This window comes from Pleurodeles waltl, chromosome 10 (genome assembly GCF_031143425.1).
Source record: "Pleurodeles waltl isolate 20211129_DDA chromosome 10, aPleWal1.hap1.20221129, whole genome shotgun sequence".
In the NCBI taxonomy this organism is placed as follows: domain Eukaryota; kingdom Metazoa; phylum Chordata; class Amphibia; order Caudata; family Salamandridae; genus Pleurodeles; species Pleurodeles waltl.
In genome coordinates, this window is record NC_090449.1 from 1046313311 (window position 1) to 1046329116 (window position 15806).

Sequence of the window (15806 nt, forward strand, 5' to 3'; positions counted from 1 at the left end):
ATCCCAGGAAAACCATGGCGAACCTAGCCACTCATTCTCTCTCTAAATTGCATCATTACAGAAAAACAACAAATTAAACAATGAAACTCCGTCCTAGGGCCCCCAAGGGCCAAACCGTACTCTGCTACCAGAACTGCTAACGCGTCCGTCTATGTCAATTTATACACATCAGGACTCGTTTTAGGACGATGAATCTTTGGGCCCAGTGGTGAGTCACCGTAGGACGAGATAACTGATCAATATATCAATCAATATATCGATAACATTGTCAATAGTAACACCAAAACATATCTCACTTTAGTCATTAATAAACCTTCGGTGCAATCATGACCTTTCAGTCACGAATAACCACACCTTAATGGAGTTTTATGAATTTTATTCCCTATTGATTACAATCTAATAGCAAAAGCATCAATATCAAAACCAAGAAGCAAATAAACATAATCACAAGATAACAATCATAATATGTTTTCAATAATGCAAAGATCAGAAACATAGACAATCAGTTCACTATAAGTAGATCGTAGTACATAGAACCTTCTAGAGATATTAGTTCAGCATTGCACTATGTCAGTCACGTCAGTTTGTCAGTCGGGACGAAAGTCTCGTCTAACCTCTAATTAGCATTGGCATGTTGGGCTTCATGCAAAACAATTTTGAACACCAATTTAGAAAACATCTAACTAAGGTCTCTAATCAAAAAAACATACAGCAGTTGGTACCTAGAAAGAAAAGGCAAATGAATGCATTTCCGTTATCAATGATTATATTTACCCTCCTCAGAATAGGACAGCGTACAGAATCAGTCTTCGTCTTCAGGACATCAGTTAGTTCACCGTCAGTCTATCTAAGTTAGAGGCAAGGGACACTCTCCTCATAAGGAGGAAAGTGTAATGGGGCAGTCTATGGACGAGGATGGTTTTGTCTAAGTCTCAATCACCAAATAAAGTGACAGAGTTTCTGGATGCAATCGATATCATTCCCTACCTAATAATTCTTGTCTCGTGTGTCATGGGTTTTTAAACCTTTGTCGTAATACATTCCCCCAAAATTCTATTGGTCAGTCACTACACCCCACTATCGGTAGCCTATTAAATTATACATTAAGTAATGCATTTGTCATTTCACGATAATTCCCTAGTTCCTAATTGGTCTTCATAATTGACGTTTTTCGTAGGTGGCACATCCGGGGTTACTTCATCGTCTTTTGTACATATCAGGTCAAAAGTTCTCTTCTTCTCGCTTCACCGTCCTTGGAAGTGTCTATTATTGTTTCGAAGCACATATCTTTTATATGAAAGCTACTAGCATGCGGATGGGAAAGATGGGTGATGTTGCAAACTAGTAAGAGAAAAGAACAATCGCTGGGTCATGGTCTTTTGCAAGTCAGCACACTGGAGAAACAGAAAATATGCTTTAATATGAGAGTTACACAGCTAGTTCTCGACTCACACTAACTTAGGATATATGGTTCCAATGAATGCAGTTTTATATGTGTTAATGTGCTCAGTTAGGCAAACTATAAACGATTATTTCTTACAGTCGACATTAGTTTATACATATGAAAAATTCTTCAAGTTTATGAATACGCTTCAATTAATATTCTATTAAAACAGCATCGTTAGACATAAGCATTTCACGTCTATAATATGTAATATTTAAACTACGCTCTCTCAGTAACATGCATAGTGAGTCTCACTCTAATCAATGAATGCTAACAATTAGGGGTGGGCAAAGAATTCCGCTCCGCTGGCAAAGTTCGCAGAGTTTCTACCACTCCGCATAAAGCGCGGAGTTTCATAAAACTCAGTGAGTTGACGCAGAGCAGAGTTTTTTCTCTCGCGCGTACTCACCAATGATAAGTTGGCGAGTGTGAGCAAGAGAAATTGCTAAGTTGGTGAGCGCAAGCATGATTTCTCAATGCGAGCGGTTGCGGTATGTCGTGACTGCTCACAATAAGAAAGCTGCTGCTCGCCTTGAGGAAGCTGCAGCTCGAGTAGAAAGTCTACTCGAGCAGTAGAAAGAAGTTAGCATTCTCTGGCGCTCCACGTGAGGCTGTTCGTGTTGATTTTTCACTGCGGGAGAAACTCCTGCACTGAAAATCAGCACAACTTATCCAATCTCTGCAGCTCGCGGAACTCCATATTGCAGAACTCCATGACGTCCACCCAGGCCTCCATATAATGTACACATCCGAAATTAAAAACAAATACAGATTAAACCAATCTTCATCTCCTTAGTTCCTTTTAAGAAGAAGCCGCATAACGTTGTCATTAACAGGCAGAAAAGGTTATTCTTTACCAAAAAAGTATGAGAACTGTTTTGACGAAAGTAAAAAATCTTGGGAACATCATTCCCAATAGTTCCAGCCCACTTCACGCTTTGCCCCAGGAGCGTATGTTGTGTGTTCCTGCCTACATGTGGTACTCATGGACACCGCGTGCTACTAGACGTGTTTCTTCTCCTAGTTCACATTGCTTGTTGCTGTGACCTGTGTGTTGGCGTTAATGCTGTTTTCTGGCTTCCCTAGCCTGGAAGCAGCAGTCTTACCCTGCATCCACCCATAGGACTTTCCCCTGTATCTTGTGTCTGGGTTGCAGTCCACGTTCAGCAAAAAGTCCTGAACTGGAACAATCCACTGGCTGAACCTTAGAGGGACTACCTTCTGACCCCCCCGTCCACATATTAACGTACATTTGCTGCCCCTCGCTTCTTTCTCTATGGAGGAATCCTGGAAAGAGGATGCGAGTCAGTACCTTGTATAGTTCTTCAGTTCATGTCAAGCTCTGCATCAGCAGCCCAGAGAAGGGCATCTTAACAGGACACCCAAAGGTGCCAACGCAGGGAGGAGGCTTAGGACCTGAAGGGAAAGTCCTACCGTCCTGCCCCTCATAGATGACCAGTGAGTGGCATACCCAGAGAAGCGATAGTCAATCCAAACCCACTGGTTAAGAGCCGCATGTCGCGATATTGATGGAGAGTGCCTGCCCAAGATCACAAGGATCATCTCAGAAGACCTGGATCAGACCTGAGAAGCAATAACCATTGAATGCTTCCCAAGGGGATGAGAATGGGTAGCAGATTTCAAAGGACTTCACTTGCTACTGATCCTGAACTGCCCCAGACCTGTCCCCTGCTCACCCTCCCATCCATCCGGTGGAAGGTGACCCACTGTTGACTGAGAGTGTGTCCTGAGCTAGGCAACAGGACCTCCTTGATGTTGTGGGAGCCTGTACGGCACTTTCCAGAGCACGAGGGAAACTTCATGGATCCCCATTTTCATAGACAACTGTCTAGGGCTGGTTGGGGTGAGCTTAGATCCACTGTACCATCCTCACATCACTAATACTTCCCAGGTTATCCAGGTTTAAAGCTCCTGTAAAACTCTGACCTCGGATGACCCTTTGTTCCCACTTAATTCCAACCAATGAAGTGTGTGTCTCATGACCAATGGGTCCTCCCACCACTGGAATATTGTAACTAGGCCTGGGTGTAGTTCACGGTGTTCTGCTATGGGGAACTCCGCAGAGTGCCGACAAAACTCCACTGCGGTACGCAGAGTTCTGCAAGCGGCGAAGTTTGAGTAAGTCGCGCTGTTCACGCTGATTTTCAGCACCAGAAGTTTCTCCTGCATTGTAAAATCAAAGCGAATGCCATCACGCAGAGTGCCCGTGCTGTTCACGCTGATTTTCAGCACCAGAAGTTTCTCCCGCGCTGTAAAATCAAAGCGAATGCCATCACGCAGAGTGCCAGGGGGCGCTAACTTCTTTGTGCCGCTCAAGTAGATTTTCTACTCGAGCAGCAGCTTTCTCACCGTAAGCAGCCGTGACCTACCGCAACCGCTCAAGCTGAGAAATCTCGCTCGCCAACTCAGCGACTTCTCTCACTTTGCCAACTTAACGTTGCTGAGCGCGAGCAAGAGAAAAAACTCCCTCTAAAGCACTTTGTAGAGTTTTTCGTAACTCTGCACTCAGTGTAGAAGTGAGTTAAACTTCACGAACTCCGCCAGCGGAGTGGAATTCTTCACCCACCCCTAATTATAACAAGCCATCACCGAAATTAGCACTCTACAGATATGACACCCGGGAGGTCAAGTGGGAGCTGCCACCCCAGGACACCTTTGGCACCAGGAGCTTGTGTTCGCAAAGCTTGGATTCGTAGCTGGTCTCCTGAAAGGTGTCCTGAGCTGGCATTACCAGCACCAAAGCTCGCTGCCCTGGTCCATCAAACACCCACGTGACCCGCGCCTTATCCAGTTCAAAGCGCACCTTTTTGTGGTTTGCTCGAACAGGAGGGCTGTTGCCTTCCGAGCAAGAAATCTGCAGCACTGGCTCATGCCCACTGAGCTATCCTCCTGCAGTCCCGAGCTGCAGAGAATGCCAGGGCAAAGGGCAGATGTAGTCAGAGCTATGTACATATTATTAGCATTCGTTAACTAGAGTTAAACTGACATGTCAAGCGTTGGAGTCGCCTGAGGACAGACAGGGGACACTAATGTTTGTCATCAGTTTCAAGCACACTTTTATGTATTAAGTATAGCACTTTGAAGCACAACTTCTAAGCCCTAAAAAAATATATAGAGCTGTGTCTTGTTCTCAAAAGGTGGCCGGTCTCTGCCTGTTCTTCCTTTACTGAACACAATGAATTATATCAGAATACGCGTTACCACCGAACTGGGCACCGTCAAAGAAATTGACATTTTTCAACTCTTATTGCTGAGCAGTTTTGATGATGTTAAAATGGGTAAGAAGACTGGGTTGTTTTCTGTGTCCCGAAAGCAGTGCTTAATTTGAGCTGGTGGTTTCTGGTGCGGGGCAGCAGCACTTATTTTTGGGGGCCAGCACTTAGTTTTCTGCATCAGGCATTTACTGCGAGCAAAAGACACATATGGGAAAGACGGAGGAAGAGAAAAACGAAAACGTGTCGCAAAGGGAGAAAGCAGAAAGCTGCAAGAGTGAGCTGAAGGGGCAGGGCGTGGCAGTAAATGGATCAAAGAGGCCCGAGATAGCTTTATTATAACGCCGTATTCTGTGCTCGAGCATTTAAACGCAGTAGCAGCGTGTTTCAAAAGAGAGCTTTGGGGCACAGGCACATTTTTATTTACAAATTAAGCACTGACAGAAAGGGCCCTAGATGATGTAAACAGCACCCCTGCAATTATGTGATTCTGAGACACAGTGTTTTCTACAACATGATGGTTTTACTGCATTTGCAGTATAGTCAGCAGTGCTGCTTCATTTGCAGTTGTCAGCAAACAAAAAACAAAAAAACTCTAGCTCAAATGATCCAAAATGTACTTAAAGAATCAAGCACCACACACGCTGTCTCGCTGTGGCAGGCCCCTTGCACACGTTATGTTGCTGATTACTGCATTTGTGTGTCAACTGGCACCAGTAAGGTGAAACTGTGTGTGTACAGTATTCATTTGTCTCGAATCTGCACTGCCACAGAATGTGCTGTTTACGTGCTGCCTAATTCGCCTTTCTTGATGCATAACTTAGTCTACTTTGCTGCACAATTTAGTCCTCCATTGCCGCATAAATCCAGTGGCCCTGGATATTGTTGTGGCTGGACATTGGGTACCATGTCACACTCCCAGCTGAGTTCTAAATCCACACTTGCTTACATGAGTAAGTCTACACTGCTCTCAATGCTACTGATGGAAAGTTGAGACTAAAAGGGAGTAACTTGGCTACTGAGGAAGTAGGTGGGATCCTAGGCAAGAAGCCAGGTTTTTCTTCTTCCGTTCTTCCTCCTACCGGCCCTGCCCATTGTCCTATCGGCCCTCCGTGTTCCAGCTTCACGCCTGGACGCTTGTCCTGAAATTGACCCACTCTGACACTGATGCACCCACTCACAGACCCACTCTGACACTCACGCACCCACTCACACACCCGCTCTGAAACTGATTCACCCACTCACAGACCTACTCTGACACTCACGCACCCACTCACCCACCCACTGTGACACTGATGCACCCACTCACAGCAATGCACCCACTCACAGACCCACTTAGACCCTCACGCACCCACTCACAGACCCACTCTGACACTCACACACTCACACACCCGCTCTGACACTGATGCACCCACTCACAGACCCACTCTGACACTCACGCACCCACTCACACACCCACTTAGACCCTCATGCACCCACTCACAGACCCGCTCAGATGCTCACACACCCACTCACAGACCCACTCACCCACTCACAGACCCACTTAGACCCTCACGCACCAGATGCTCACACACCCACTCACAGACCCACTCAAACAGTGATGCACCCACTCACAGATCCACTCAGACACTCACGCACCCATTCACAGACCCACTCAGACGCTCTCACACCCAGTCAGACATGCATGCACCCACTCGCAGACCCACTCACAGACCCTCTCAGACACTCATGCACTGTGTACCCTGGAAAAGGACTGCTGCATTCTCCTCTCCACTCCGTAACCTAGTAAGGGTCTGCAAAGCTATGTCATGTGGCCGAGTCCACATGTATGGCACCAGAACATCAGGGCCACCCTTAGCGCTGGTGGCACCCTGTGCGACAATGTTTGTTGGCGCCCCCCACCAATGACTACCTCCGCCGCGGATGGCCTCACTACCACCCTTTAGCAGTACCCACCAAAACTCCGATCTCCCTCCAGGCAGAACATTCCTCTCCAGGGTTACCTTGACATTTTTATTGTTGCCTGAAAATTGCTGGAGGTAAGTAACGCTGCAGCAGGTGCTTTTCAAATCATGATATACTTGCAAGCATGGCGCCCCCACCTGGCAGTTCGATCTGGGCTGTTCCCATGGGGAACAGTGTCAAGACTGATTTGCATATGGCTGGGTCCAACTTGGAGTGGCATGGTGAGCAAAAGAATCAATGGATTAAACCCAGATCTGTGACCGAGGGTGAATGTTTGATTGGTTCCGCATACCGTCCATCATTTGTGTTTGTTTGCTTTTGCTACCATAAATACGCTGGGTATGACCAGATGTGGGTCCCGATCTCACTATGCGATTGGATTCAAGCTAGCCTGGCTGATGAAGGGTGATACCCTGAAACTGGTCCCAGGATGCTTGTTTCCGGTCTAGGGAGGACCTACCTGGCAGTTCGGGCTGGACTGTTACCATGGGGAACCTGGTCAAGACTGATTTGCATATGGCTGGGTCCAAACTAGGGTGGCATATTGAGCAAAATAATTGATGGACTAAACCCAGATCTGTGACTGGGGGTGAATGTTTGATTGGTTCCACATTCTGTCAATCATTTGTGTTTGTTTGGTTTTCCCACCCAAAGTCAGCACCCGGTGCAGTGGCACCGATCGCACCACCCTAGAGCCGACCCTGCAGAACATCAGAGCATAAGTGTCGCCTGACAAAGAAATAAAGGGGCCCATTCACAAGTTGCATTTCGTAGTACGTAAATTAGTGCAACAGGAGTACTACTTAAATACTACGAAATTTTTTGCCAAACCTAGTGTGAGAGACCTCCACAACTCCTTCTCCTATCTTTCTGTGCATAGATCTCCTCCACGGTGGTGGAGTTATCCACACACGTAGGTGCATGTTTCAGTAGTAAATGTGGAAGGGACAAGGGGGAGTAGCTGGAAAATGGGGAATACGTACCACTAAATGTGAGCGGTATAAGGAAATTTAAGGTGAGGTTTAGGGAGGTCAAGCTACTGGAAACACGCCCACCCACAAAAGAGTAAGAATATTGCTATTGGAAAAGTACTCTTCAGCATTTAAGGTATTAAAGCAGGTGTAAATATACTACAGCCCAGCTTTGGACTAAGTCAGGCACCACACATGCCCATGCATAACACATTACCATGGAAAGCAATGGTGATAGGGAAATAAAATAACACCCCATGTAACCTAATGTTAAATTGATTATATTATTGTTTTGTATCCATATATCTATATATCTATACATATATCTATATACCAATACATATATCTATATCTATTACCTACTGACGGTCGCCAGTAGGTAGTTATAGTTTGGAACATGTTTCCATAGGGAAAGCATTTTTTTACTTGCCTATATCTTTAGCGCTGTTTGACGAATCTTCACGAAAGTTTCCAAACAAATGTGCCAGTGATTCTTGCTGTGCATGGAAAGTTTTAGGATGATCCATGAAGCAGGGGCCAAGAACAATGGGGGTCAAAAAAAGTGTGTTTTCCATGTTATTTCCCATAGGAGTTTTAAACATGACTACAGCCTGAACCGCTGGACAGAATTACACAAAATTTGGCAGAAAGCTAGAGTTTGTTCTGAAAGATTGTGTTTTTTTTTATTTGGTGTAAATCTCAGTAGTTTTTGAGAAAATAAATTTGTATATCTAGAGCTGTGGATCCGTTGCGACAAATTTGCGATGATTGCGGTGTATCTGCAAATGCGCGCGCCACCACGAATGCTGTGATTGGCTGGTCGCAACATGACCAGAAATTTGCACCCACCATTTTAGGTTACGGGAGACAGTCCCCGGGGATGAAAAATAAAATAAAAAGTGGTATAAGGGGTCAGGGTGGAGGTACCTTGACCCCAGGGGTGTGTTATAGGGTAGTTTGAGGGTTAAATTCTGAGCTTAAAATTATTTTTTTCACCATGCACAATATTTGCGTATACATCCCGACGCTCAGTGTCGTCCCCCGTGTAATGTTGCGACAAATTTACGAATAACACCAACGCAAAAAAAAGCATTTGCAGACTCATTCATACTCTAATTCATTCACTCATAGATGTGCTCAAAGACTCATGCACCCACTCAGACACTCATGCACCCACTCACACTCCTACTCAGAGAATCACACATTTACATTCAGACCCACTCAGACACTCACGCACCCACTCAGACACTCACGCACCCATTCACAGACTCACTCAGACCCTCACAGCCCCACTCACAGACCCACTCAGACCCTCATGCAACCTCTCACAGACCTACTCAGACACTCATGCACCCACTCACAGAGCCACTCAGAGTCACACACTCACTTTCAGACCCACTCAGACATTCACACACCCATTCACAGACACACTCAGAGACTCATGCACTCTCTCACAGACCCACTCAGACACACATGCATCCACTCACAGACCCGCTCAGACATTAATGCATCCAATCACAAACCCATTCATACACTCATTCACCCACTCACAGACCAACTCAAACAATCCCACACCCACTCACACACCCACTCAGACACTCACGCACCCACTCACAGACCCACTCAGCCAGTCACACACCCACTCACATACCCACTCACATACTCACTCACAGACCAACTCAGACCCTCATGCACCCACTTACAGACCGACTCAGGCACTTATGAACCCACTCACAGACTCACTCAGAAACTCATGAACCCACTCACAGACCCACTCAGACACTCACACAGCCACTCACAGACCCACTCAGACACTTATGCTCCCACTCACAGACCCACTTAGACACTCATGCACCCACTCACAGAGCCACTCGCAGACCCTCTCAGACACTCATGCCCCCACTCAGAGATACACTCACTCAAACAGCCACTCACAGACCCACCCAGAGACTCATGCACTCACTAACAGACCCACTCAGAGACTCATGCACCACTCACAGACCCACTGAGACACTAACCCACCCACTCACAGTCCCACTTGCACACTCACTCACATACCCACTCATACACTCATGCACCCACTCACAGACCCACTCAGACACTCACACACCCACCCACTCACACACCCACTCACACACCCACTTAGAGACTCATGTACTTATTCACAGATGCTCACACACCCACTCATAGACCCACTCAGACCCTCGCGCACCCACTCATAGACCCACTCAGACACTCAGGCACCCACTCACAAACCCACTCCGACCCTCACGCACCCATTCACTGACCCACTCAGAAAACCACATACCTACTTACAGACCCGCTCAGACAGTCATGCATCCACTCACAGACCTACTCAAAGAGTCATGCATCCACTTACACATCCACTCAGAGACTCATTCACCCACTCACAGACCTGCTTAGATACCCATGCACCCACTGACGGACCCACTGAGGTACTCATGCACAATCTCACAGACCCACTCAGAGACTTATGCATGTGGGTGCGGCTTGTTACAGGGAGTTAAGGCCATGCATGGAATGGGGTTGGGTGTTATAGGTGGTTGGCCGCAGGCCAGGCCCTGGGTCCAATCCAAGAACATGCATGGCCGATGGCCGTTCGTGGTGCAGGGTTGGGTAGTTATGGCAAGTTGCCTGTGAAACCTGACCACAAGCCAGACCCTGCGCCCAACCCCTGTCACACATGGCCAGTGGTTGGAATAACGTTTAGTGATTAAAATTACTTCACGTTAAAAAAAACATAGAAATTCACTGAAAAGAACAAAGGTTACAGGGACATTATAGTTAGGATATAAAATTAAAAAACATAGAAATTCACTTTAAAAAACAAAGGTTACAGGGATGTTATAGTTAGCTTCTGAATTTACTCTCAGAAAATCATAGAACTCAGCAATTATAGTTAGAGTTACTATAACTTGCGCACTAATGTAACTATAACTCGTGCCCTTGCCATGCACTGCTAATTACCCAAGATATTATAGTACTCATGACAACTTTTATAACGTCAATAAAAATATCAATGAAACATTAGCAGTTAATTTATTGAAGAATAAACTGTGCATGGTGGGGGCACGAGTGCAAGGGGGGCTGCGTTGCATGCATGATTGTTTTGTGCAGGAAAGTTTTTTTCCTCTTTCTATGTGTGCTGATCCTTTACAAACCTTGAAAAGCACCTCACATTTCACCATCTGCTAGACTACACTCAATCAGGATTCAGAAACAACCACAGCCTCTAAGCAGCACTCATCGCGGACACCAATAACATTCAAATCATCCTGGACCAAGAAGAAACTGCACCCCCTCATCCTGCTCGACCTCCCGGCGGCCCTCCACACTGTCGCCCATAACACCCTCATCAGAAGACTCCATGAGATTGGCAGACAAAGACTCGCTCGCAAATGGATCTGTTCGTTCCTCACAGGAGGAACCCAAAGGGTCAGGCTGTTGCCTTTCACAACAGAGACCAAGAAAAGACTCACATTTGATCTCCCACGCCACACCCACATCACACCCCACCTCAGGAAGGTTCACTGGCTCCCCATTCACAAGCGCCACCAATACAAACTCCTCACTCACACATACAAAGCCCTACACAGCACAGGACCAGAATACGTAATCAGCCGCATACACTTTCACGGACCCATCAGACATCTATGCTCTGCCTCACTCGCACACTTTCCCGGCATCCACAAAACTGGTGGTCGCTCATTCTTTTACATCACACCAAAGACATGGAATGACCTCCCTCTTCAAATCAGAGCCTACTCCTCACTTCTTGAGTACCACAAGAAGCTGAAGATTTGGCTCTTCGTATAAGCACCTTAGGCACCACAAAACTACACACATGCCCAAGCGCCTGGATACCCTCTCGGGTGATTAGTGTGCTATACAAATCAATATAACATAACAGACACCGCTTATAAACCTTTCAGCTGCCTGGCTCTGTTGGCATACCTCCATGTCTCTAGAGTTCACCCCTGGTTAGACTTCCCTGTATTCTCTTTCTGTTGAGAGCTAATTTGTTCCTAGAAACATAACCCTGCTTTTTGAAGCCAGCTGCGAACAAAGGACTTTCGAGGCAGCAGAGCTATTCTTAGCCTAGATTAACAATCCGTACAATGTTTCCGAAGCAGCCCTCTTCTGAGGCACTGCCAAGCCTGCTGTGCAGCGCACTGTGAAGTCGATTGGTTTCCTGCTGCGGCCCTCAGCGTGACATCTCTTTGATGGACAGGGCATGGGGCCTTAGATACAGAATATATATTTATATCTATATATATATGTGTGTGTGTGTGTATATGTATATATATATATATATATATATATATATATATATATATATATATATATATATATATATATATGTGTGTGTGTGTGTGTGTATATATATATGTATATAAATATATATTTATGTGTGTGTGTGTATATATATATATATATATATATATATATATATATATATATATATAGATTACATTATTAGTTTCAAGTCAATGGCAGTCATTTTATTGCCCTTGCCCTGAGTCGATGGTTGTGTTTAGAGACGCCTGTGCTGGTTATATGTCTTTGAAGCACTGTTGTCTGCATGTGGGTGTTGCATATTTCAGTTCTCTTCCCCTGGGCGTTTGATAAATGGACTAGTGAGTAGACATGCAAGTGTTGCTGAGATGGGAAACGCCAGGGAACCATTTGGCTTGCAGTCATATTGTATACATATGATGCTCGGGTTGTATCCAACAATATACAGTAGAGGTAGATTTGTATGTTGATTCTGAGACTGTTTGTTGACCAGGGTCAAGGGTGACTGATGTCACTGTGTGATCTGTTGTATTTTTATTGACTGTTGGATTGTCCTGTGGGAAAGAAGCAGGCAGACAAATACAGAGTGATGAAATGTGCTGTGGACTGGGGATGTCATACATGACATGGCGCCACTTGGTGAGCCGTGTGCACAAACAGATAGCAAATAAGGGCACCCATGTGCAATGAGGCAAACTAGCACACACATACACACATAAACAGATGGCTGTTATAGAGTAACAAACAACACACATGCAGGACACAGGGGGATAGACGAAGAGACCATCAAGGCTCAACCATCAAGTATTGGACAAATTAATGCCATAAAGGTGGTTGGATACATAACTGGTTATGGTTTGCTGACTTGTGTTTACGTAGCATTCAGCCCCACTGCGGAAGAAATTAAGGCCCTCATTATGACATTGGCGGTAAATTCCACTTACTGCCATGCTGACTGCCGCCAACATACTACTGCGGATATCCGTTCACCATATTATGATACACACACACCAATCCGTCACTATTCAGCCACAGACATAAGTCCGCCACACCAAAGGTCAGTGATAAACTGGCAGTATCCAAACCCACACCGTTACCCCAACAGAACAACGCCCATCAAATTATGACCCATGAATCACCACGCGGACATTCAATGGCGGTAAACCCTTGGCGGTACATACCGCCGCGCTCAAAATACACACACACATACAAAACAACACTACATTGGTCCATTTAAATAACACACACCTGACACCCATACACACACCACTCCCACACCACTGTAAAACACACACCCACATTACCCACAACCCTTTATGACTACAAATAATTGCCACCAGAGAGAGACAGCAAGACCACTCACACAACCAGAGCCACATGCCACTCACACCCATACACCACTCACGCACCCCACATCACACACCCCAACACATTACCCTACACACCCTCACCTACACACCTCACACAACAACCATGGCACCACATAGACACCCCTGATTCTCAGAGGAGGATCTAAGGGTCATGGTGGAGGAAATCATCAGGGTAGAGCCACAGCTATTTGCAGCACAGGTGCAGCGGATATCTATAGTTAGGAAGATGACGCTATGGTGGAGAATCGTGGACAGCGTCAGCGCCGTGGGACAGCACCCAAGAACCAGGGATGACATCAGGAAGAGGTGGAACGACCTACGGGGGAAGGTACGTTCCAATGCAGCAGGACACCAACTCGCTGTACAGAGGACTAATGGTGGACCTCCACCTCCTCACCCAAAACTAACAACATGGGAGAAGCAAGTCTTGGCAATCATGCGTCCTGAAGGCCTGGCCAGAGTAGGAGGAGGACTGGACTCTGGTAAGTCAACTCTATACTACTACTACCCCCTACCTACATGCCATTACATACCCTCACGCTCACCTTCACTCCCATCACTCCACCTCCTCCCACACACCCCACCATCACATCCCACTCATTCCAATGCCAAGCACTGCATGCACTACCAATGCATGGACATCACTCACAGGCCTGCATGGACACCTATCACCAAAGCATGCACACTAGAGAGAATCAGCTAGCCCACCATATACCAACTTACACAAGTGAAAGCTGCCAGGGCAAATACAACCAAATAGGGCAACCCACCAATACACAAAATGTCACACACAGAAACAATAACACTTCATTTACATCCCCACAGGTATCCCAGCCAATATCAGAGGAGGAGAGGTGCCAGCACTATTCAGACCCCCAACTGAGGAAGCCCACAGTAATGACAGAAACTCTGGGCGCCTGGATCTGGATGACCAACCTGGCCCATCAGGGACCTCTGGACAGTCGGTTACCCAGGCCCAGTCGCACACCACCCCAGAGCCTCCCCCAACTGGAAACACAACCACAGCACCCACCCAGCGTACCCACACCTCTGTCCCCAGGACACATCAATCAGCAATGTGTCCACCTCTACAGGGACCCTAGGCCACTTCTCATACCCAAGACAATCAGGGACCTGGGGTCAGTGGGCACACAGTTCAGGGGACAGAGGCACAGGCCAACAGGGAAACTGGGAGGACCGCTGTGCACCAGGGGGAGGACAGACCCAGGGAGCCAACTCTCCAGGAGGCACTCACCGAGATCCTGGGAGCATATCACCATTCCCAGGACACGATGGGCCAGATCGTGGACACCGTGCAGGAGAACAGGTGGCTGCAGGAGGGACAGTATCAGGGAATCAGGGAGGACTCGCAGGCCATCAACACCACCCTGGTCTACATTGCAGGGGTGCTGGCAGACATGGCCAACATTTTGAGGGAGGCAGTCTCACAACAGCGGGCACCTACCACTAGCCAGACATCTGAACAGCCTTCCATCTCCGTTGCCGCTAGTGGACACGAGGCCCAGCCATAGGACCAACAGGCCACCAGCACCCCTCCCCCTGCAGAAGGAGAACCACCCCACAAACGTTCCCTGCGATCCAGGCAGAAGCCAGAGACTATTGCCAAGACCCTGCCAGGAAATGAGACTCTCCTGATTGTCACCCTTGTGTCCCACTCTGTCACCCTGTCCACCTTGAACTGCCATTGCCCCCTTCCTGTGTCCCATGGACACAATGCACCTGTGCTACAAATAGACTGGAACAATATCCTGGACTTTCCTCCATCATCACCCCATCCCCTTGCACTTGCCCCTCATCTTCTTAGCACTTCAATAAACACCCTTGGGAGAAAAAAAAACAAGTATGGAGTATGTCACATTTTTAAAGTATGTATTCGCTTAGCCAGGTTCAAACATTACAATTCAACTGTGCAGTAATTGTGCACATAGGAAAGACCTATATTTGGCTGCAGTGATCACACAAGAGCGATAGTGGGGCACCAACATCTGGAAAATGAATTGCCAAAGGGTACAGTAAGTGGGCATAGAAGTAGGGAATAACAGCATGCCAGTGCCAAAGATATACAAGAAATTGACAATGAAATGTAAACTAACATTGTCTTACCTGTGTGTCATTCCAAGTACTGTCTGATGGCTGCTGTTCTGTTGTCCTCATCCTCATCCTCTGCCTCCTCATCCTCACTGTCCACAGGGTCCACTGCTGCCACACGGCCATCTCCAGCCTCCTCCTCCTGCAGAAAAGGCACATGGTGTCTCAAGGCAAGGTTGTGCAACATGCAGCATGACACGATGATCTGGCAGACCTTCTTGGGTGAGTAGCACAGGGATCCACCTGTTAGATGGAGGCACCTGAACCTGGCCTTCAGGAGGCCAAAGGTTCTTTTGATTATCCTTCTTGTTTGTCCGTGTGCCTCATTGTAACTTTCTTCTGCCCTTGTCCTGGCATTCCTCACAGGGGTCAGTAGCCATGATAGGTTGGAGTAACC

At 46.8% G+C, this 15806-nt stretch overlaps 1 long non-coding RNA gene across 2 annotated transcripts in view; it reads right to left on the reverse strand.

The window, feature by feature from the left end:
* Positions 1 to 511: 511 nt before the first annotated feature.
* Positions 512 to 15806, reverse strand: part of LOC138262197 (uncharacterized) — a 72939-nt gene continuing 57644 nt past the window's right edge. Inside the window, exon 3 of one of the 2 annotated variants that reach the window (XR_011199215.1) lies at positions 512 to 1341. This is a non-coding gene — a long non-coding RNA (uncharacterized lncRNA). Of the gene's footprint in view, positions 1395 to 15806 lie in introns of both variants that reach the window. The other variant, XR_011199214.1, reaches the window with a different exon arrangement.